The 24,779-nt window shown below is 45.5% G+C and overlaps 1 protein-coding gene across 1 annotated transcript in view; it reads right to left on the reverse strand.

Moving 5' to 3' along the window:
* PTPRT (protein tyrosine phosphatase receptor type T) overlaps positions 1-18,247 on the reverse strand; it is a 502,670-nt gene extending 484,423 nt beyond the window's left edge. The window contains exon 1 of the mRNA XM_035344293.1: positions 18,132-18,247. The gene's annotated coding sequence lies outside the window, so the exon portion shown is untranslated. The remainder of the gene's footprint in view (positions 1-18,131) is intronic.
* Between the last annotated feature and the right edge of the window lie 6,532 nt (positions 18,248-24,779).

The following is a 24,779-nucleotide window of genomic DNA, read 5'->3' on the forward strand; positions in this document are numbered from 1 at the left end:
GTTCCAGGAAGAGTGAAAACTTGCTTGTCATCATCTTCCAGTGAGGGATGCTCAGAGTCATTCCCATCAGTACAGAAAGCTTGTCAGAGAAAGCTCATATGGAAAGCCTCACTACAGAACAGGTCTTCCAACAGATTTTCTTCATCTCAGAAATGTCCAGGTTTCCCCTGGGATAAACCTTCTTATTTATAGCATTTACACTAGATTAAACCTTGCCTAGCTGTTCACATGCATCGCAGCCAGCTCACTACCAGTTCTCCCCCTCCAGCCACAAGGACACTAACGGGTAGCACACGCAGCAAGTTGGGTGCGCTCAGAGCACAGGCACCACCTAAGCATTTCGGCTGGGCCCCCACCTCCTCCCCAGGTAGGCATCTCCCCCACCAGGTCTGCTCGGTACAGCTAGCCTCCTTCAACCACGGCTGGCTGCAAGTCAGCTCTTCCCAGAGCCCTGGCTTTGGCTACGACCCATTCTGAAAGCTATCCCCAAAGGTGGTTTTAGTTTCTTGCAACCAGATTTGCCTTTGGCCCGGAATCCTTGAATTCAGCAATTTCCTTCTTTTGTTTCTGCAATACACCCTCAGCAGGGACCAGCTCGTGGCTTATCCTCTTAGCATGCACGGCCACTTCCCCATTCGCCAGGACATTTAATTTCTCTCTGCACCGCTGAAAAGCTTATTATTTGATTTCAACAACACAAGTCCATATACTAACATTTTATGGCCAATTCTATTCCTTCACAGGACCCTGCCTTCTTTCAAGGCAAGGCAAAAATTCCTTTGTTTTCCCTTCTTGCTCCCAGTTTATTTACTTGAGCTTGTAACAGCCAGTTCTTTGTGCTTATAACATGTCATTAATACCTTGGTCCTGGACTAGGCCACTTACGATTACAACGGGTGAGGAGACATGGGAATTAATCCTTATCCCAACTGGAAACACCCCTTGGAAACTTGAGCGCTTTATAAGGGGAACACTGACTAACCCCGCAGCCAACGCACAAGCCTTGCACATTACTGGCTTCTGCTGCCACAAATTCCTGCAGCTCTGAGCCCCTCTCAGCTGCTTCCTGCCAGCAGCCACCTGTGAATTCCCATTATAAATGCCACAGACCGGTCTGTCCTGCAGCACATACCCTAATGAGCTGTGTGCTGCTTCTCTTCAAACAAGCTCTCCCCCCACACAGCTCCAGTCCCACCTTGCCTCCTCACCCGTTAGCCAACTTGAAATGATTTCCAGGGCAGCTCGTCTGCGGCAGGTACTACTCTCTTAAGATCCTTCCCAGGTCTGTACTTTCATCTCCTGATTTCTGGGGCTGCTAGACTTCTAAAGAGGGAACAGCTTTTATTACCAGGCATACTGAAGAAAAAGTGATTTGTTTGTCATTACTTCACTCTCAAGAAGCTGGAGAATATGTTGAGAATGTGGCTCTTACCCGCTCCTGTTAAACTGATCCACGTTGGATACATTAAGCTCATGATTTTCCCATAGCTGTTATTTTCCTCATTACCAGCAGGTTCATTCAGCCATTTATTATACTACACGCTTTGTTTATGGAGGCAACGAGACCACACTCCCCCTTCCTCTGTTTCCTACCTTGTCCTGACCACCAGGCATCATCTACCCCCCCCCCCCCCCAACCTTTCAATCTGGTTACATTCACACCACCTCTCAATTCGCATCCAGATCAGGACTGTGCCCTCAAAATACTCCTTGGAGCCAGCTACTTTCTTATTATGCACACCAAGGAAAGGAAGGACGGCCCGTGAACAAGCATAGGTGACGAGGCGGAGTGGCTGGGAAGCCCAGTCAGCAAAGCATGATAGTTGCTGGTAGCATCTCAGAGACGGGGAGAGCTATTCAAGCACCCCCTCACCTCAGAAGGAAAGAAAAAAGGTTGCAATAGTGCACCTTGCCAGGCTAAGCACATACATCAAACACAGTCATAGCCCTAGGTCAGGACATTTGAGCTCAGTCAGTTAGATCATTATTAGGAAGTAAATACTAAACTATGGCTTTTAAAACAACAACAAAAAAAGAGTCAAAAAACAGCTTCTAAGTTACTTGCTTTGGCACAGCTCTCTGATGAAAGGCACGTATTTATAACCTGTCTACTTTCAAGAATACCAGTATTTTCTTTTTTCTAAATCAGTTTAAATAACTGATTCAGTTTTCAGCCACATCACCAAGTCAAATACCTAAATATTCCTTGGACTGAGAGTTTGCTTTGGTAACCAGTAGCTACACATTCTCTGTATGTGTATGTAGTGTACTTTGAGCTTGAAGTACAACATCTAACTTGCTAGAAATATCTCGGCTGAACCACAATACCAGAATGCAGTTCGTTTAAATGTAGTAACTGCGAATTATTCTGGCTTTGATTACCAGGAAGACAGGAATACAGAGAGAGATGTCAGCATAGCAGCTTCAGGGCATCCAGTCTGCGGAAACAGGAGCTCTCTAGCAAGTCTTGCCATTATCCCTAAGAAAATACATTTCAGCCTCCCAGGAGTCTTATTCATCCTCCTCACATCTGTCTTACAAGTCCAGGTTTAGAAGTAGTACCACTGATAAATGAGATTTCCCCATGCTAGTTCTCCTCCTCCCCAAACCGTTATATAAATCTAAGAAGAAAAAGATGCTCCCCTTCCGTCCCCAGCTTCCCCAGTGTTTGAGCTACAAAGAAAGTGTGCAAGAACTGCTGGAAAGATATTGAAGTGCATAACTTATACTCACCCTAGACTGTCCGTCCACATTATTTCTGGCAAAACCAAAGCACCTAAGGGGCGCTACTCACTTTCTAAACATTTACAAAGCAATTCACCAGTGCCCACAGAAAAGCTCTAATAGAAAGGAACAAAATGCAAGGCTCAGAATGAAGTCTAAGGAGAAACTAACATCAGCCACCTTATTTTTCTACTCCATCCTTTTTAAAGATGTGTCTTAAAGAACATAACTTTTGTTACAGTTAAGTGCCAGCACGCTGCTCACAACACAGCATTTGCCTTCCTGTCAAAGATATTTTTCTTCTAGGCTTCAAGTCCAGGAGCAAGGACCCCAGTGCACACGTGCAACACCTCCACACCTGAAGCACAGCCTGGGGACACGGTAGCTATTTTCTGTGGAGATGGGAGACCAAGTCCTGTAGCGTCTGAGTCCTCCTCCAGAAATCACAGCTTGCAGAAGGTCAGCACTGAAGATCTCGCCCAAGGTCAGAAACATTTCTTTGCAAGTTTAAATAAGTTCTTCAAATTTTCAATTTCTAGTTTTGTAGCATAAATCCCTTCTCCAACTGCATTCAGAAGTTAAATACTTGCAAAAAGCACCAGGAGTTGAAAGGCTGCAGGGTATAGAATCAGTACGAGAGGACTCTTCCTTCTGTCTACTATTACCTGCATCCCCCCAGTTAACAGAGGAAACAAGGAAAAAAGGGCTTCAGTACAGGCGGGAAGTAGAAGACCACATTTATGCAGGCTGCAGGAGCTGCTTATCTACTGCAAACTGGGCTGGAACACCAAGCTGGTTTCACACAGGCCATGCACAGCAACCACACGAAGCCTTTCCCTTCTCTCAACCTTGGAGAAGCTCAGCTTGGTGAGCCAGAGCAAGAGGTTTTGCTTGACTGATAAGAATGAGACTAAACTGCTTCAGAGGAGAGCAATAAAGTCACCAAGCCTGTCAGGTTGTTAATTCCATGCTGTTCCACCGTTACATCTTTAAAATGGACTCAAAGCTCGTTGCTTTACAAGAACGACTCCTTTCAGTATAATATTTACAGATTTTTTCTTATGAAAACACTGAAAAGTTCCAAGTGACTTGTTAGCAAACACCTGCTTTGAGGTGTTTGTGTACCCGTCACAGCAAGGAAGGGAGATTACTCCGCAGGCAACAGCAAGGCTAGAAATTAAGAGTAAGAAACTTCTTACTCTTTCTTTATATATTTAACTGAAAGTTGCCCTTTCAGAAATCCCCCATATGACAGAAGTGGCCCACAGGTAATTATCTCAGACTACACACAGCCCAAAAGCTGGGCAGGTTTGTCAAAATGATTTTTTGCTCTTATGGTTTATCATCTTGTTGTGAAGATTTTATGAGAAAAAGATTAAGCCACTGCTCTGATGTGTGCATTTCATTAAGCTTCTAATCCTTAAAGAGTCACTAATGCAACTAGCCATTGAAAAGCATTAAATCATGGTTCAGGCATATTGACCAAAATAATCTCCTAATTATTTCAGAATGGAGCTAAGCACAGAAGCTGTACTGTAAATTACACCCAAACTCTTTTAGGCTGTCATACAGAAGAAAATGAATAGAAAGGCAACTTTGATTACTTTTGGTACGCGTGAATATGGAAAGGCGAGAGACGCACCCAAGGAATTCACTCAAATTAGACTGGATTTCAAGGGTCACTGTTCAGCAGTGTTCAGTTCAGTATCACCCGGATGGGGCGGGGGATGTTTCTGCTGCAGCACATCAGCTGTTGCCATCACACTGAAGAACTAGAAGTGAGCGAGTGCATCTCAGGTGCTAATCGATTATGAGTAAATTCCATCTATTTCTGAAGAAAAGCTCCCAAAAAGCACAGCCAGTCCATCACAAAACCAGGCAGTTCAAAGGACACGGCATTACTTACTTGGATTTCTCCGTTTGTTTCTGCTGTGGCCACCAGCGAGGTGCCCAGAAGCACAGCTGAAGGCATCATTTCCACGGGCCGCAACTCGCTCCGGACTTCAACACCTACCACTTGGCACAGAGAAGCAGCACGCCTCCACTAGCGTGCCCCGAGACACACGCACCACATTTCAGCCCTTACACATCAGTTGACGACTTCTGGTTTCCAGAAAGAATTCTCCTGCCTTTGCCACGCGCTCAAGGAAATTTGCTGAGGAGCCGAGAATAGGTAGCAGCTATCACAAGTAATGCAAACAGTAATCCAGTACGGAAGGCTGTGACTGATACAGCTTCATATGCAATGCTGAATTTACTATACCCTATGTGACTGTAGTCATAAATCTTTCAAGAAGAGCTTGCCTCGTAAAGCATGCTTTTGAGTATAATATTTGCAATTTAAACACTCAATAGACCAATAATAATTCACTGTCAACACTTATAAATCCTTTTGAATAACTCGCATTCTCATTATCAGGAAGGATCACTGAAAGATAAAAAAGCTACACACAGGCAAGATGAAGTCCCTGAAGTCAGAACCTCCGTTCACAGACCAACTTCCACATCTTTGTTACATCTTTGACTAACATTTTGCGGCAAGCAAGGCACAGGACTGCCCTCCCAATGAGACACGCAGCGCAGTCAGAGCAAGCGACAGCTTTCTGGACCTCAAGAGCTTTGGAGTTTGAAAACCACTTTCTTTTAACAGGCAGCAGGTGGGTGCAATTTTAAAACAGAGGAAACCAACACAGTAGAATGGAGTAAGGTTTTAAAAAGAAGCCTGCCTTGTTTTTGATCCAGTTTAACCGCTTCCAGCATTGGTGCCAACCCCACGAAACACCCTGTGTCTCCCAAAAAAGTTTTTCTTTTTTTTGAGCTCCAAGGCTGCCCAGGTTCCCGAGGCCCCCCCTCTCCCCTTGCCCAGCTCCCCCAGCCCCTGCCACCTCCTCTGCCCCCTCGCCCCACAGCTCTCCCCATGCAGATGGTGACATCCCTTCCACAGGGGGCTCTCCTCCCCCTTTACACCCCTGCAGAAATACTGCCCCCAACAACAACATCCATCCCACAACACCACCGAACAAGGCAGTAAAACAAACCCTGTCCATCACAGCAGGCTTCAAACAGCTGAACTGCTACTGAAGCTCGCAGGGATTGCTAACGGTGTTGGGTGGGCACGGATTTGACTTTAAGAAGGGGAATTCTGTGATGATCAAAAGCAAGTTGTTTTTGCATATATTTTTATCTGTACTCGTCCCCTATACTTTAGACCCCATTGGTCTTTGCTGCAGGCCACGTTTTTCTCTTTAATTAACCAAGCTGACCTGGAATGAGTTAGGCTGATATTTCATTTCCTTCCAGCCTTCTTTCATTTTGCTAAAATGCAATATATATAAATATATATATATATATATATACACGCATACAAGTAGCACTGGGTACGAGCCCACAAGTTCACATCAAAAATAAGGTAGGCAAGACAGGATCATAAATCAGACAGGGCTTTGAGGCAAGTTTACCTAGACCTTTCCCTTATTGCATGCAACCAAAAAAACTAAAATATCTTTCAAGTTGAAAGAGTCAGATTCCCATAGAAACCAAGTTACATTAATTAACTTTTCTACAGCATCGAAAGCACAAAACACCGAAGACAAAACAAATTGTAAAAGTTACAAACAACAAAAGTTAAAACTTTCTCCTCCAGCCTACCATAGCCCAGGTGAGCTCTCCTCCTCCACAGGGTTAGCTTCAGCTTGCAGCTCTCTACACTACAACAGAGCCAAACCAGCCCCCCTCAGCTGCTGGGAATTTATCTCCTCTTTCCCTGATTGCAAATACCTGTCTCCCTCTGCTCTCTCCTTGATGCAATTTGCTCTCCTGCCCTCCCGGTCTCTGTGCCCGTAAGCGGCCCCTGTGATGCAACAACCGCATCCACCTGAGCACGCCACGCCTCCACCCACACAGGCAAACAACCTCATGGTGAGGGTTTGTGTTTTCACAGTGGTCAGAGAAACCTTGTGAAAACCTAGGGGGAAAGTGCAAACAGATTTGCTTTCTTATATCACCATGGCTTGGTAACAACAGAGGGTTTCTTAGCTTCTGCGCTCTGGCAGGTATCATTTCGTAGGTTATCTTGTAGACTACAAGAAGAAACATGCACCACAAGATTGCTGCTGTCAAACCTTTACCAACCTATGTGGTGACAGTCAGCTTTCTAACAATGGAGGTCTCTTCTCTTTGCCCTGGAGCCTACCAAGTGGGGTGACTTCCAGTGCTCAGATGCCTCCTGCCAGGCCTCATGCCATTATGGGGATTTCCCGACCTAGCCTTCATCTGAACGGGCCACGTTATCACAGAATCATCCAGGTTGGAAGAGACCTCCAAGATCACCGAGTCCAACCTCTGACCTAACACTAACAAGTCCTCCACAAACCATATCGCTAAGAACAAGTCCTCCACTGATCCATATCACCACATCATAGTTTAGAAGGGGTGCTGCTGCCAGGACTGTACAGAGCAACATTTTACTTCCTTTCGGTAAGAAAACAAGAGGGAGCTCGCTGCCCGAAGTGTTGAATTCTCAGTGCTTGGGGGCACCTTATCTTCTGCTGGTCTGCCTCACAAGCGTTCTGGATGTCTGGTTCTCCAAGAAGGGTGATTTTGTAAGCCCCTCAGCAGCTGCAGAGTGCCGGTGGGGCACCTGTTGGTGAGGCTGCAGGGCAGGCAGTGATGGCCAGCAGAAGGACGAGGGGCTGCCATCTACACCTCTGACAAACCCTAAGTGCTGGAGGCTGCACCAAGCCTGCTGAGGCTGGCGAGCGAGCCTCACCCAGCTCCCAGAGCCGAAGTGCAGAGACAGCGGCAACTCTTTGGACAGCCAGCAGGGTGCTCGGGTCAGGACAACAGTCACTGGGCACGTTAGGCGGGTGCCTGATTATCACTCTTAAAAAATAATAACAATTTTAGAGGATGGATCCAGCCTCCAGAGGGCCCATATTTTATAGCCTAAGGTTATTTTGTGAGTTCTTACCTCACGGGAGCAGAATAAATAGCTGCAGTGCCCAGGGTCAGTCCTAATTGCCAGCACCTGGGAATCTTCTGCAGTGGGAGCCTCACTCAGAGGCTAAAATGCAGGTGCTGCAAGCAGCTGGCCCAGGTTTGCTTGTCCTCTGTCAAAATTCTCTTGTTCAAGCACGTACCTGTAGACCAAAGCAACTTTACCCAGGCAGAGAATTTAGGTATTAATAAGTAGCTGCAAGGGGATTCACCATGCCTCATTTAGCTCGCAGAGAGCTCTTCTATAAAACTTGGGCGATTAAAATATGATATGGTATATGATTTATTCCCATCGTGCAAGTCAGGAAAGTAGCACACAAATGCCAGCTGATACACTATGGCTGGCACTGAAATAATCATTTTGCAGTGTATTGCTTTTATGAAGGCAACTTCCCATATTCCAGATATATTAAAACAGAAGGTCACTCAAAATACCTCGTATTCCCTCAGCTGTTTTTTTTTTCCTTTTTTTCTTTTTTGACAGTGAAATCTTTCTTCTTTGCTTACATGATAGCAAGGATGTTCCTTGATTGTTCATCTCAATTCCAAATTTATCCAATGAGATAGTGACCGAAGTATTTGACTCTGTTCCTAATAATGCTGTCTGCTCCGTGCATTAGCTACAAGCAAGAATGTGCCAGTGCAGGTTATATTCCATGTTTAGTTTTTCATATTTTCCTTATGCCCTTTATTTCCTCATGCTTGTTGAACTACAGTTTCATTATTGAATTGCTCATTATTACAACTTCTGCACGTGACCCTAAGCCTACTGAAATCAGTAGCAAAAACCTTGAATCGCAGCTCTGTGTTGCAAAAACTTACAGCCCCTGAGCTCGGGGGTTGCAGGTACGCTGTTACTAACTTCAGCTCTTGCCTATAGCAAAGGTGGCTGTCACTTTTTCTCCAGAACCTTTCACATTCTGCTGCCCTCCACCAACACCAAGCAAGCTGTGGTTGCATTCTTGCAGCTGAGAACCCAGACACGAACTGCCCCCTCTCCTCCCAGCGCACGGAGTAAAGCTGTGCCAGCGCCAGCTCTGCCCACGGGACTGGCCAATGCTGCGAGCAGCAGCGGGTGCCGCACTCCCCCTGCAAACAGAGAGCACGTTTTCTCGTGGAGCACAGATTCAGCATGCTTTTTACCGCTTTGTTGAAGAAAATCCAGTTTCATAAAAGTTCGAGTTTAATATCTGCTGCAGGCCTGCAGGAGCTATTAGCTGATAATTCTCTAAGCTTTTGCTGTAGGCTCCCTTACCGGCAGCACTGAAATTATCAAATTATAGCAATATGATGGAAAACCTTTGCTGCAGCAATGAATTTGTCTCTCAAGAGAGCTGGACACAGTTACTTACCTTCAGTACTCACATGTGTATTAAAGATCCCACCATACAAACAAAAGTCCTGGGTCTCTTTTTTTATACAATTACAAAATAACCAACCTCCAGAGACCAATAATCCTTAGGACTCTTCAAATTTTTAACATTAAAAAAAGAAAAAACAACAGCAACAACAAAGCCACCTAAAGTGCAAGTATTCTTTCATCTGCTTTTTAGCTTGCGCTTTGATTTTCAGGCTCCCCGACTATACCACTAATACCCAGATGGGTGCTTTTGTGTTCGGAACCCCTTTGGCTGTCGTATGCCCACACACTGGCCTTCTGAACTAACGATAAAATGGTCACACACCTCTGCCATGCTCCAAATCCTGCTCAACCATCATGGCCAAATCGCCAATGCCAGCGCAGCATGATTTAGAATCACGTTAGGAGGGTGCCCGCTGCTCCCCTCTGAGGGCAGAGGAGAACTCGTTATGCTGCGTGAAACTTTCCATGAGTTCCTTCATGTACTTCCAGTGTCTGGGAAGGATCCAGCTATATGCTGGAAAATGTCATGGGTACCTTGAGAGCAGGAAGATGTGTTCATGCTGTCATGGCTTCTGTAACTTCATAAAATTTTTGAAGAGCAGAGGCTGTGCTTCCACGGGGCAAGGCGCTGCCTTGATCCGAATGCTATGGTCCCCACGTTATTTGTCACGACTGAAATTATAGAATCCTTTTTATCAAGAGGTTTATATAAAGATTTATCACTGAAAAAAAAAATCAAATGCATATAATGGAAACTTAATTCAATTTATTTGGGGAAATAAATTGATTGAAACAATTCTTTATTGGCCCAAAAGTATACGTACAGATTAGATCTGTGGAGCTCTACCAAAACGAAGAAAGGACATCAGGAAAGTGGTTAAACAGTGCAGGAAGAATTTCATTCAGATAGTTTTTAGTCTAAAAGCTTAAACTAAATGTCACCCCAGATTTTCCAGCTAGGCAACCTTCAGGAATTTCACAGGCTGAAATAACGAAGCACCAAGAATGCGTTTAGATAGAAGGGAACAAAAGTGTAAGTCAAGCAAGAAAAGCAAGCAGTTACTCCTTTCTGTGCATCCTCCAAGATGTTAAAAATAGGTTTTCCCTTCCTAATTTTGAAATGCAATCCTTAGGAGGCTCTGAAGACTGTAAATCAAATTTCCAGTGTTTTGCTATACGCATTCAAACAAACTCTCCTGGCTCCTGCAGAGCATTTATTAGCAGCACAGTGGCTGCCTGGTTGCTGGTTCAACAAGCACGTGGTGAGCTGATGGATCGAATGCCACGGCACCAGGACTTTAGGGACACCAAGAAGCCAGGCAAGTGCTGAACTTTGGGCTTCAGAAAGTCCTCCTGAAACTGGAAGACACAGCTGTGAACTGTGGGATCAGAAAAGGAGACAAGCAGCTAATTAAAGAAGCTAAGGGCAGTTCAGCAAGACGCACGCTCAGGGTGTTCACCAGCCTGGCCCCATCTGACGCCGCACTGCTGGGGCAGGCAGAGCTGAATCCTCTGCCCAGCTCCGCTCTGCAGTACAGCACGTTCCACATCCACAGCTCCGTTTTGTTCTCCCAGCGGACAAAAGTTCTCAGTGAAGGAAGTGCTGCTTTGCAGTCACCGTTCAACACATTTTGGGGTGCACAATTCCTCTTTACTACTTTTTCATGGGCTTCCTGAATAGATTTTGCTCACTGCTGCAAAGCCAAGGCTTTACTAAAATGCAAAGCCTTGGTAGGTTCTGCACCAAGCAAGAGATTTCTGCACACAAAATCCTGTATTTTCCACATGGAAGAGAACCTACAGAAAAAGTACTGCTCACCGGACTGCGACTTTCTGCAATGTGCTTTATGACATGTCCCACCTTGCAGCATCTCAATAAATACATTTATCTATGGCACGGTATTTAGTTTTCTTATGGGGAGGAAGGAGGTTCCTGGGGCTGGACGAAGGCACTGTGGAAGGAAAGCAAGCTGAATCCTCCTTCTGCCAACGTGTGCATCCCTCCTGCAGGTGCCGCAGAGCCGGGGTGCTCCGGGCAGGGGATGCTGCCCCAGCCTGGCCCCTGCCCTTACCACTCTGAGGTGGCCGGTAGCGAATGGCTTGAGTTAGGGCTATTTGGGTGCTGCAGCGAGGGTGCTGAGCGGTTTAGGAGTTGAGACACAGCTCTGCGGACAGGGATAACTCACACTGCCATGTGCACACCAAGCACGGGATATCCAGGTCAGCTGCAGGCCCGTGGCTGACAGATCGGCCAAAGCTCCCGGCATCAAGGTTCTGTTTATGCGAGGCTGCTTACGAGAGGACGGACGGCACCTCGCTCAGCATAAAACCTGCTAGCAGATGGCTAACTCATTAAACACTGTGGAGAGGCACAGTCCTGGAGGCAGGGGCAGGGAGCGAGGAGCTCTGTCTCCTTTTCCAGCGCCGCCCCTCAGCCCTCGGAGGAGCGCAGGAGGCGGCCTTCATTCTGCACGAGCCGCATTCTGCTTCTAACGAGGTAAGGCCACCTTTACATTAGTAAGAGGGCCAGTAACTCCTGAGCAAGTCTGAAATAGATATGATCAATGCGGGGAGCAGAAGATGCTGGCTGGGTCTCAGCTCCCCACCCGCTCCATGCCCCTGTCCAGAGAGAGCACATCCAAACGTAACCCACACCCCTGCGCGTTCCCCCTTCACGCTAACATCTACAGCTATCGGTCCCAACAGGGAGAAAGCAGCTCCTGCAGTACAAACATGCATCACATGTATTCATTTTGCAATGTATATAAATACATATATGTAGATATGACTGATAACAACAAAAAAAAATAATCAAACTTAGTCATAAATTATAACAACAGTGCTGCCAACCGGCAGCGTTTAAGTCACGAGTCAGCCCTCACAAAACATGAGGTATTATCTTTCAGAAAAATAATACATGATGAGTTATTTATCTTCTGCTTTTCTGAATCTCTAAAATGCATTTAAATCATATTTTCAAGCTTTTGTTCTTAATCATGAAGTAGAAACTTACTTTTAGGGGGAAAAAAATAAAAAACCCGAGTTTCTCAGACAGCGTAACTCCAGTAACAGGGACTTTGTGGGAAAAAGCCCAAACAAATCTAACTTGTGAACCATATTAAAGCTGCACAACTTGGCAATACGTTGGCCAACGGAGTATTTTTATGCCAAAACAAGTGTGCGTGGCAGGATAAACTCGACCACCACCACACTGCCCTCCCTGCTTCCCACATCACCTCTTGGCGCAGCCCCAGCCTATGTTCCTTGCACAGCTCCTCTTTGTGGATTTATTTTTGAAGGAAGAAAACATCGGAGCGCTCGGGGTCAAGATCTGCCCTGGAGCAGTATCTGCAGAGTCGCATTTACAGACTGCACTAACTAGGTATCAGAGCTCCGACGCCGGAGATAGTTGAAAGTCATATGGGAAAAGGAGTCTCCTGCTAAAAGAAAATTAATGTAGAAGGGCAGAGGGAAAATTCATTAGCTGGTAGCGAAAAGAATAATGGGTCTTGGAGTTGATTCTTTAAGCTTTTTCCAGCATCAGTAAGTGGCAGTTGCAATATTTAGGGAAGAGCGATTCCATGGGGAAATGTTTCCCAGTTTTCAAATCTGCACATCAGTAGCCGCACGCGACTGCCTTCGGGTGCCTTCCCTGCTGCCTTCTATCAGGATGTGGGACTTGATCTCACGAGAGTCCCTCGAGTGTAATTAAAAGCCTGAATTCCTGATCCTGCCTCAGCTTGCTAAATGCAGCAGGTTACATGTCTGGAGAGAGAAACACATTTCTCAGGAAGGACCCAGAAACGGTGGAAGGGACCATGGCTGACCACGGCCACCCCCTGTGGCTCTGTTCTCCCACCACTCCTCACTGAGGTAGCCCCGAACAGCTGCAGGCAAAAAGGGTTCTTTTCCTTCACCTCTTTCTCTGCGCTGAGTCCTGCTTCTGCACATCCGCACCAAAGCCGGGACCTTAACTGGTGCCCCCGGCTCTGCTTTCTCAGGCAGTTCATCTGGAGCAGTTCTCTGGGGTGACTGAAAAGCCCTGCTTTCATTCCCAAAGTTTCTAGCTTGATCTCATCCAAATGATACAGCAGTTTCGATGAGCTGAGGCTCAAAGCAGAAAGCAAATAGAAGCATGGAAATATGACTGTAAAAATTGGCTCTTTTAAAGTCAGCCCAGGTAGTCTGGGTTTCATTACTGCTAAAGGGTGTGTAGCTGATAATACTGCATCATGTTTTTCCTTGCAGAGAAATAAGAAATGGAAAATAAAGAAACCTGTAGCAGTCTCCACAATGCACTAGCTAAGGTTTTCTTTACTCCATTAAAATAAGCTAATGCAGTGAAACAAAAGACAGAAAAAAAAAAAAAAAAGAAATAAAATAAAATAAAATAAACACTATTTGCTCAAATAATCCCCTTGGCTGCAGCACAATTTTTTTTAAGGAAATCCAATGCTGTAAATAACTGGAGTAATTTCTCAGGAGATTAAAGAAAATAAGCTCACTTTCCTTCCTGAAAGAAAATAAGCTAAAATATCGTTGACAGACGGCAATCTGAGGCTGGAATACCTTATTACAGACCGATGACACCATTTTCTCTCCCATATTTACAAGTGTGCCGCGGTGCCTTTTATACAGCTGGATGGAAAGAGGCTGTTTAGCCAAGAGCCGTTGTTTGGCTTGCTCTCCCCCTCCTCAGAGAAACACACTCCCTGCAATGTCGCAAGAAGTCTGGCATCTGCGAAAATGAGCCCCAGCCAGGCCAGGCACGGCCCGGCCAGCTCAGCACACCCGTCCTGCACACCAACCTGCGCCCTGCAGGGCCCCCCGTGCAGCCTGCCCCGAGGCTGGCCGACACGGTGACACGAGCAAGGACCCTCGCAGAGCATCACAGATGCCTTTTTGGCAGCAACCCGAGCACTGACCGAAGCCAGGACACAGGGATAGCAGAGGACCACGCTGACCCCACTGTGGCTACAGGGGTTTTCTTCCAAAGACGCATTTCTACTCATTTCTACTCGTTTCAGTTCCGCTGACTCCTGGAGCTGTGCTGCAGACAGAAGGGCAATGGGAATGATGGGGAGAAAAGCCTGATTTCAGCCCAGTTTCTTAAGCTAAGCAAACAAGCTCAACTGACAGTGACAGTGAGTCCTCCCTGTCCCCAGACCCAGTCTTCCAAAGCCTCCGACCACCTCATCCACATACAACAAGTGTCAAAGACACGAGTTCCTACAGCACTCATTAACACAGGCAGTCAGGTTTAGGAAACGCATCCTGCTGCTGACTACGTGAGCATCTTAAATATATGCATCTTATCCTATAGTCCTATAGGATTCCTGCAGACAATCTCAACTACTTTGCATGCAGGGGATACACTTGAACTAGTAGACACATCTCTACACCTCTATACCCAACTAGGTAAGCCTTTAAGTCTCAAGTAAAGCAGTGGAAAATTCCTGGCTCTGCAGGATTTTGTCTCCTGGGGTTCGTAGCATCCTTATGTACGACCATCCTTGGGGTGCTGTTGCACTCACAAGCGTACCAAGGAATGTTATCTAGAAGATGTTCACAGCTGGAGGTAATAGCAAGCAATTGAGGTCCAAAACAGGGAGGCATACATGGGAAAAAAGTTACTTCTGCTCTTAACTGACCAGGCAGAAAGAGCTGGGAGGAAAAGGGCAAGTCATTAAATCCAAATCTTGGCTGATAAAAGAAGATAGCTGTATCTTTTCTTGCAGGATTTGTGAGGAAGGAAATACGAGACTAAAACACATTTTCAGCACTGCTGGTGTGTACCATCATTGCAATTATTTTGCAAAGAGGCGTCGTAGCCTAAATAAATACTGCACTAACTTTGATCATGGTCCTTTTAATTTGTATAGGTTCAACTGTGCACTAAGGGCTATGGGCACAATTATTTTCAAAGAATACATTCTCTTTCATGAGACCATATACAGGATTTCTTTTGCTTTTGTCCCAAGGATAATAGAAAATAACAGAAGCTTGACATCATAATAGAGTTCAAGTGCCTTAGCAGTATATCTACTCTCAAAGAATTATAAAAAAGCTGAAGCTAATGTACTTCTCTGTGTGCATGGCACAGGCGGGCCATTTTATAGCTCTTGCAAATAACCAGGCTGTTGCCTCTCTTGTCCATCAATCGAGGCAGCTTTCGCGATGATATAATGCCGTTGATTCAAATCCGATCAGCTGCTGTTGCCTAATTATACAAGCCAAACAAATCCAGACTGTTTAAGGTAGAAGAGGGAGGTGGGAGGGAGAGCTGCTATAAAACACTGAGGGAGAACTGTCTCCTCTTTTCAAACATGCGGTAAAACCAGCAAGTTCTTTTCCCCTCAACCAGGAATACTGCGGCCATGATTCCACAGACCTATTTACTTTTCTTTTCATAATGTGCCAGTCTGCACGCAATAAAACTGTCAGGCACAACTCAAGAGCGATAAATATGGGGAAAACTGTTATTTAACTGGCCAAGAATCATCTGCACGGCATCGCTGCGTATTCAGAGCAGTGCTCTGGCAAAAAGTCATTTTGCAAAATGACAATTTGTGTTGCATCTATTTTCATCTCTCCTCCCATGCCTGTTCACTCCAGTTTCTTGGCAGAGGTAGGGAGATTTCTTCCTCACCTCTGCTGCTAACAAAGCAGGCGCTGCCACTGCCCAGAGCACTAACACAGAAGGAAGAAAAGCAAAGGGCAGAAAGCTGCAGGGCTCCTGCAAAGGCTGCTGAGGAAGCACAATGGGAAAGTTACTCTCTATTTGAGCAGTCTCAGATGAGATACATACGCCTAAGGATAACGTGTATTCATAGGCAAAGGGAATGAAAGGCTACAGCTCCAGCGCACAAGGACCTCAACGTGCCTCTGCTTCAGCCACAACTCATGGAAACTGTTAGAGGCTGGGGTCCCAGGCTGCAAGAGAAAGTAGAGAGTCTAAAATTGGGCTGGTGAAAACCCACCACCACAGGTCTGTACATTCAAGCACTTGCTGGTTCTTCTGGACGAATACCTAACCGGCCAGCCTCTGAGAAGTATTTACTTCATGCAGTCTCCGGTAAATAAATCTCATCATGCACATCAAATAAATCTCATCATGCCCACCAAAAGCACAACCTAAATATGTGATTCCTATTTTAAGCTTCTCTGAAAACACAGGTCACCTTTCCAAGATGTTCATTTCACAACTCAGAGGGATAAAACTGTTCAAAACAATTCTCATGTAAGCACTTGTCTTCATACCCTGCATCTCAATGTAAAAACACTACAGACTGAAAGGCTTGGGGCAGACTCCAAGAGGTCCTGGTGACTCAAAAAAGGTCACTCTGTGCCCAGAGACCTCAAGAAAGCTGAATGGGGACCAGAAGAGTGTACAGAAGAAACGAACCTAGGGACTGAACTCAGAGTTAAGCCACCTGTGGTCTTAAATCACGGCATCCACCCTGATGTCCCGCCTGTATTGCACCCCGTCGGGCTGCGTCCTAGCACCAGAAGCTTGCGTTGTACAGCTGAAGAATAGGACTTTGTTTACCTCCAGTCACTTACTGAAATCTACGGCCTGTGCTAGTCAGGATGTCAGGCTCAAGGATGCAAGAGTCCTTCTGGCACTGCTGTGCTCTTGTGCACTGCTGTTCTCGAAACGGCTGTCCAACAAGAGATGCTTATGGGATCCCTCCCCTCCGCACAGCTGTGGGCAGCTTAGTCCTGTTTACGCTGCATGTTGAAATGTCCTTCCCCAACACTGGGCATTAGATGAAAAGAAGTATCTGGGATTCGGTGGACACCACTCTCAGAGTGCCTTGCACCCAGCGAGGAGAGGAGAGGCAGCTCCTGGAAGGAGGAAGTGTGTCTGGTTGCTCTCCTGTTTGAAGCTGCTGCTGCCAGGTTTCCTACCCAGCTCGTGAGCTCACCATTGTTGCACCATCTCAGAGGCCTTTTAAGCCCCAGAAGAACACAATGACAGGGTGCCAATGGTGCAGAGCCACACTCCCCTTGAACTTTGCTACCCATCTTCTCAAACTACCAGCTGCCATCGTGGGAAGGGGGCTGTCAGATGGAAGTGAAAGAAAACCAATTACTGGGCTTTGATCTCCTGTCATGCTCCCAATCCTGCTGTGTGATTTGCTCTTTTGAGCATTTCCAGGGGGTTAAAACATGGTGCACTGTCTGGCCAGCCCCTTTTCACGAAAATAAATGGATTCCTGAAAAATCCCGATGAGCAATACTAGGTTTAACAGCAATGTAAGCGGGCAACGACCAGCCATCATATAAATCTGGAAAGAACCCCCACCACTGAGTGGTTCAGGAATCATATTTATTTATGTCCTGCAATTACCAGGCGATACGATTACTAGATACGTTGCATTGTATCTATGGCCACAGACAGCCAACTGCGTAGATGGGCTGGAGATACACGGCATTTGATTCAGAACCTTTACAGCCACTTGGCAGGCTTGTTTTGCTGTGGGAACATCGGCAGCCCTATAAATAAGTTATTGATTTTAATTTGCAGACAGAATACTGTTTAATCTGTGCAAACCGCCTCCTGTTCCACCGTATAAAGTCAGTAGAAGGAAATAAAAGTATCAAATATCTGCTGAATTGCACTAGGTTAAAAATCTGCCATTAGTGACATTTTACCCTTTGAAAACAACAGCCAGGCGCTGCAGCCCATTGGCCTAAATCGAGTTATTCCGAGTGTGGCAGCAGTCATCCCCACCCAGCCTCCCCTCGGGAAGGCTGTGAGATTTGGATGGTACCCAATAAACCAAAGACCTGGGCATCATTTTGGCTCGTCTGTGGGCTCTCTGTGGGGCTGGGGGCCAGCAGGGCTGATCGCCATCAGGACCAGTGCTCCTGGGGCAGGTGGGGGCGTCTCAGAGAAACCCGCTGGGTGCTGCTCAAGGGAAACTTTTGGGACCATGGCTCGCCTGCTTTCCCTTGTGAGCCTTTTTTAATCCTTTGATGCCACACAGTAAATTACTAAAACAGTCACTAGTGACCAATTATATACTCTTATTGTTTGACTTATGATCGTATGTTACTTGGAGTCAAGCTGGAGTTGGGCACAGGTCCCTGTCGGTGGAAGGCTGGTGCATCCCCGCCGTGACACCCACCCGTCCCTCTTCTCCAGCCAGTGCCAGCTATTACAATACAACATTTTCAAGCCACCTCGCAATTCAGAAAAGTTCTGTCAAGAAAAACATTTTCAAATTAACCTTTGAAATTATGGCTGCTCACAGCCTTTCCCCTACTCGACTCATGGAGCGAAGCCTGTTTCCCCTGAAATTCTATTAAAAATGCTAGCAAAATAAACCCATTACAGCTATAACAGCTCAAATTAATGTCAACATGTCAGGACATATGTCTAATTTCAGTTTGGAGACTTGAAGATTGGGATCCTCATTATGGGCACCATCAGCTGTTTCCAAACAGCCTTCAGGTCTGGAGAGATTCATTTTAAATGAGGAACATCAAGGCAGAGCAGACAGAGCAGTTCAGCTGGTGCATTAATTTCAGTCAGTTTGCTCAGGCTATGATTATCATCACTGTGAATTCAGTAATTTCCTCAAACTTGCTACTGTTGCAGTTTCATCAGCCTTTCCACACATCTTTCTTCTCCATGGGAGACAGCAAGAAGCAGCACACACGGTGGCCTTCAGGTGGGGGCGATGAGAGCGAGGACCTGGGCAGAAGGGAACAGGGCACCCACGCCGCCGAGCTGTCACAGACCCGTGCCCATCGAGTCAGCTGGCAGCTGTGATGGCTCGGCACAACGGGACCGCTGATAAGGTCCTGCTGAGCCGAAATGATGCTGAAAATTGAACCGAAATTATAAAGCTACTCAAATTGCATGTTCTTTGGTGAAATACTAGAACACTAATCTATATGCATATTGATTCCAAGTACAGGGAAAAGGAGGGGTGAACTTGTATTACAACAGTATTTGGAAACTCCAGTTGGTATTGAAACCCTCTGCATTGGCTGATATATAAACGCGAGGCGGCAGACAGGTCTTTTCACACTTCTCCTGCCGTGGAGGTTCAGATGACACAACGGAAGATGAACAGGAAGGGAGACGGGTGGCGGTGACGTGAGATCTCAGAGCTCTGCATACCCACAGCATATGCACGACTTGATTCTTCACACAGCATGCTTATAATCACAGCTTAATCTTTCCTGCTCTGTCTGTTCTGATTTTTTTTTTTTTATCCAATTCTTTCCTCTTGATATGCAACTCTCAAAAAAAAAAAAATCAATTCTCACTTGTTCTTCTGAGCTGCCAGCGTCACCCACTGCTTTCAGGAGAGGTCTTGTTTTTCCCAAGGTTATACACATGGTATGCTTCCGAATACAGGTTTCCAATTTTTCTACAGTTGAGCCCCTGTATTCTCAAACAAAATAGCACCTCTCAGTTTTGTTTTGTCAACTCCTAAAATTAAAAAAATGACCTTTTGGCACAACTGAGGCATGAGGGCAGACTCCACTGTCTGTAGAACTGCCAGGACTCTTCAAAACTAATTTTTCTTGTTCTCACCAACATTTCAGTTTTTTTAATGCAAACCTGAGAAATGCTGATGAGTTCAAAACAAACCTCAGTTGAAACTTCTCACAGTGAAGACAAGCTTCTCAGCAAGTTTTTGAGCAAAGCCCATCAAGACTCCAAATGCATATTAGAGAAAAAAATAATGTATTATATATTAGGAAAAAAAAGAGAGTATCTAAAGCCTTCATCAAGACAATTAGTCTTACTGGAAAACTTCTTAGTAACAGACAGAGTTTCCTTGGGAGTAGAAGGACAGGTCCCCACATAGCAGGGAAACCACAGGACCCACTCCAAGCACTCAAGAAACACTTGCAGCATGTGTGCATGTACACATCCACATGCTTATACAGGAAAGCCAAAGGTCAAAAGAAGACAAAGAAACTCCCTGTCTATCTGTGTCTTCATTTTCTCCATTGAGTTTATTGGATTATTTGGCTCAAGCTCTGAGGAGCTGACTGCAGCCATCTCCCCACTGGACAGGCAGTGGTGAAGGGGGCATTCATGGCAATAAAAAGCACCCTGAACGGGTAACTGGTCAAGGTAAGCGACAAACATGGTTAACGGGCCACTACCTTTCACACCCCGTGCTGGGTAGCAGAGGAAGTGGGACACTGTGGTTGTGCCTCTGCTCCGGGCCTGCCGGCAGCACCAGGCCCCCCGGCCCTGGGCCTGCGCTGGTTGTAAGGCAGTGCCGCGGGCTGGCCTCCAGGCCTCATCCCACAGAATCCCAGAATGGCCGAGGTGGGAAGCGACCTCTGAACATCACCCAGCCCGACTCCCCTGCCGAGCAGGATCACGTAGAGCACGCTGCACAGGATGGCATCCAGGCGGGGTGTGGATATCTCCAGAGGACCCCACAACCCCTCTGGGCGATGAGATCTCGTATGCTAACTGCCTCGCATGTGCAGCTGGTGCTCCAGAACCTTCTGGAAAGAGGCTCAGGTGCGTGTGCTAGGGTCTTTCCTTCCCCACTGGCAGAACCGCAGGTGCGAAGATGTCTCAGGTGCTTCGCAGGAGGTGGACCTCAGACAAGTGCTATCCTGCCTTCCAGAGATCCACTTTTCTGAGCCAATTTAAATTGCAGTAACCGCCCTTTCTTGCCAAGTGTTTGAGACATCCCCCCTTTTCCCCTCAGTCTCTAACAGCTTTTCTCTTCTTCTTGGTCCTCCCTTCATGCCACGTCCTTCTCCACAGACACAACTAAACCCAGCAGGGACAACTCTGCCTGAACGCAACCTAAAGCAGGACTATTGCATTTACTGCCATCAGCAAATATTCATTAGGTGAGGAGTAGACTGAGGGGAAAAAGTAGATGGGGAATACACATAAAAGTAGGCTGGAGGTGAAAAAATGGGCCATCTGCCTGGTTCCATATTTTATGCAAGTTTTGCATGTGTTGTAAAGGACTAGGGTAAAATGGGTTGTGCTGAGTATAAAACTGCCCTGAACACTTCAGCTATGTGTGAACGTAGCATTTCTTATCAAAACATCGCCTGGATTCAGCTAGGGGCTGACGTAAGGGCATGGGCAGAGGATTCTGCAAACTGGAGTTATCTCTGCTACTGGCAGAATCAGTGCCTGGTGGAGAAGAGCAGGCAACTCACATCATGGACCATTTTAGAAGTGCTGTATCTCCTCCTCATTAATATCTGAAGCACAAATATACTTGTCATAGTTCAATAAAAAGCACAATCCTGCGAAGAGTACTTCAAATCTGGATTCACAAATGGGCCAGCATTTCAAAGCTCCTGAAAGTCACTGTAGTGTTTTGCAGGATCCCTGTAAACACTGTGGCCATTTACCAGTCACCCCAGGCTATCTTCTCATCTCCAACATGCTTCAGCCCTTTAATGTAATATTTAGACCAATGTTGTTATTAGATTTTCCCTGGATGAAAGGCTCTATAAACGTAAATGCCAGTTGCTAATTCTCACCAGTACAAAATAATAGTATTAGTGCATCACACAATAAGAAAAAAATTAAGCTGGTAATTTATACTGCTGAATTAGATACACTAACAAAAGAGAGAGGCAATTATATACTGCAGTAAAATCTTCAGTGCACAGACTTAAGCATTCCTCAGTCTTTAGTGTTCAATTAGGATAAAATTTACTTTCAATACAAGACATAACGCCAAGGGCTCTCAGGCCCTCAGCAAAAACATAGGATTTCATCTCATCTGCGTCCATGCAAAGTCTTTTTTACTCTGGCAAAGCTCAAGGTTTAGCTCCAAAGAACAATTAGATTTGCATTACACATTGCACTAACAGGCAGCAACATGCAGATTTATCTACTGAATGAATATATTCTAATAGCTCTGATGATCTGTCTTTATAGTACCATTTGATTAACAACAAATTTATTCACTTGGCAGCTGTATTCCTTAATCAGGTATTCACTAAGCAATAGCATATAAATATGGATAAATGTCAGATTTATGGATCAGAGAGTACAATAATTTCATTGGAAGAAAGGTGGATTGTCTATACTTCTAATGAGTTTCCCTTTAAATAGGCTCATCATATGGACAATTTGTACACGACCGGGGCCTGATTTTCAGCGCCAAGGGTGCGTGTCCCATCACACATACTCTCTCCTCGGAGCCTAATTGGAGCCCTCTGCTACGACCTGACAGCTTCGTTACGCAAACATTTCCCTGCATCACGGTGCTTTACTGGGATGTTTTCAAGACGGCGTCATTCACGCGTTTGCACCTGCACAAGCTTTGTGCCCAGCCAATCTTCACTTATCCCTCCATTATCTGGGCACACCAGTAAAGGTGCTGGCAATACATATGCAAGTAAACTGGTGAACGGCAGCAAGAGGAATTTCTACAGGGAATATCTTCAGTTAAATGACAGTGATAATAATGAAAAATTATCATAATTACCAGGGAGAAATATGCTGTCTGTGCAATTCAACCCAGGCTTTTAAGACAGGTTATAGACTCAGTTGACAAAAGTATTTTTGCCTTTCTTGTTCAAGCAGATTCTCCCGCAGCCACTTGTACGCTTCATGGGAGGCTGGAAGGAAAAAAAAAGTGGATGTGAAATAATCCTTGGCTCATCAGGGGTAAGTGCTGTTATTTTGATATCTATATGGGAGGTAACAGGACTTCAGCTGTTGGACCCCGATTAAAGTAAAAACTGGGCTGGTTGTGAATAAGTAAGTCGTTTGAATTTGTTAGCAGCCTCTGCTTCAGTGCACTACAGGTATCAAAGCTGAAGTTTAGAGCACCTACATTTGGAAGATAAAATTCTCTACAAAGAGCAGAGGGCTGGTCAGGGTAGCTCTGCCATGCACCTGAAAAGCCCCAAATAGCCTCAAAACGAGGCAGCTCATCACGCAGTCTGATGATCAACAAGTTCTGTGTTGAATTTTCCAGGAAACCTGGAAGAATTCTGTTCCTCAGGGCAGGAAGGGAATATCAGGGGAAGTCCTTCCCCTGAAGGATGCAAGGAATAGGGCAGCTTTTGTCACCCTGAGCCCAGAGCTACTGCTCGCAGCTCTGCACTGTGCTGCCAGTGACAGGCTGGCAGGAAGCAAGGCAGTTTTATGCCACATTTTATTTTAATTAAGCACTAGGCACAAAAGAAAGAAAGAAAGAAATATAAGAACAGTGATGCCTTCCCTACTGGTACAAATCCTTACCAGAGCACGCCAAACTCCTAACCTTGTGTGTTTTGAACACTGTGCATGCTGAAGCTACATCTTCGCATCTCAACTAAATAATTTCCCTGTGGTGTGTCCTTTTTGTACAGCATGTCACACACGTGGGGCTTCCTTACAGATCATCTACGCCACTGCAGAAACCTGAAACAAATGTCCGCAAGCTAAATGAGCTTGAATCCCAGCAGGCTTTTCCCTGTAACCCCACGCAGGGCAGGTCTGTGTTTTCAGAGCAGAAGGCGTTACGGGGCTGGTGCAGCTTCCCTGAGCGCGCTGGCTGAACATGCTGCAGGTGGAGACCTCGCTCTAATCCTGCTCCCATTTCTAGCTCGAATAATTTCACACAGTGTAGAAAATCACATGCGAGTCTCAGAGCAGATCTTAACCATGCTCTGCACCATGCTGGCACATGTGACCATGGCTGCATTGCACCCATGGAGGGGAGGAGTGCATGAAGTATATTTTGCTACCCAAAAGTAATCCTGAAATAAATGAATAAACAAAAGCCATCCTTCATGTAGTTCCAGTCAAATAGAAACTTATCCCAATTTTGTTTATTAATCAATCAGAATTAATCTTTCAGAAATGTGACAGGTGACTGACAAGAAACTGATCTATCGCCATTTAATATTCAGAATACATTGCATGCTGAGATGAACATGAGAGTAACAGTTCCTTCCAGTATTTAAGTCTACTGAGCCCTGCAAATATCACTTGATTTATCAAATCTGATTTGGGGCTTATAGCCCATAAGAGAGAGAGTTCTCCACTTCCTAATCCATTTGCCAACAAGTATTTTCTCTGCTTTCCTACTTCATCTTCCTTATTCACTGATCTGAGGGGCTGGAATCTTAAACTTATTTAGCAAGGACAGAAAGAAAAAAAAAAAAGGATTTAAGGATTTTATTATAAGCTCTGACAATTATATATGTCCTGATCCAGAGAGTAAATAAAAGTAAGTGGCTGTTTGCTGTGCCACTAAATGCAGGCCACCCAGCGGAATTTTTATATGATGCCCTGAGATTGAAGCCATCAGACTTGCGCTGAGTGAGCAGAAGAGGCCACTGGTTTGTCACCCTCCCGGCTGCGACCACTCACGATGCCCATCTGCCTTCCTCTGGGCACTCTCGCCTAATCCAAATGATCTCAAAAAATAATAATAATAAAAGGAACAACTTTCTGAGGCTGATGACTTTTTCAGTTGTAATACGCTGTGTTTTAGCAAGTGATTGTCTGTCATTCTGCTTTTCAGTTAACGACTTAAAAATCCAATGGAAAAAAAAGGCAATAAATACAAAATAAAAAGTACCGGTCCCTTTATTTCTTGCTCAGAGGCACATTGTACAACCTTAATTTAACAGAAAATGATCAGCTTTATGACTAGATGTGTTGCAAATAAACTGACAACCTTTATACAATACAATTACTTTATTTTATGTGATATTATTATTATCTGAGCCATCT

Source organism: Oxyura jamaicensis, chromosome 20 (assembly GCF_011077185.1).
Source record: "Oxyura jamaicensis isolate SHBP4307 breed ruddy duck chromosome 20, BPBGC_Ojam_1.0, whole genome shotgun sequence".
NCBI lineage: Eukaryota > Metazoa > Chordata > Aves > Anseriformes > Anatidae > Oxyura > Oxyura jamaicensis.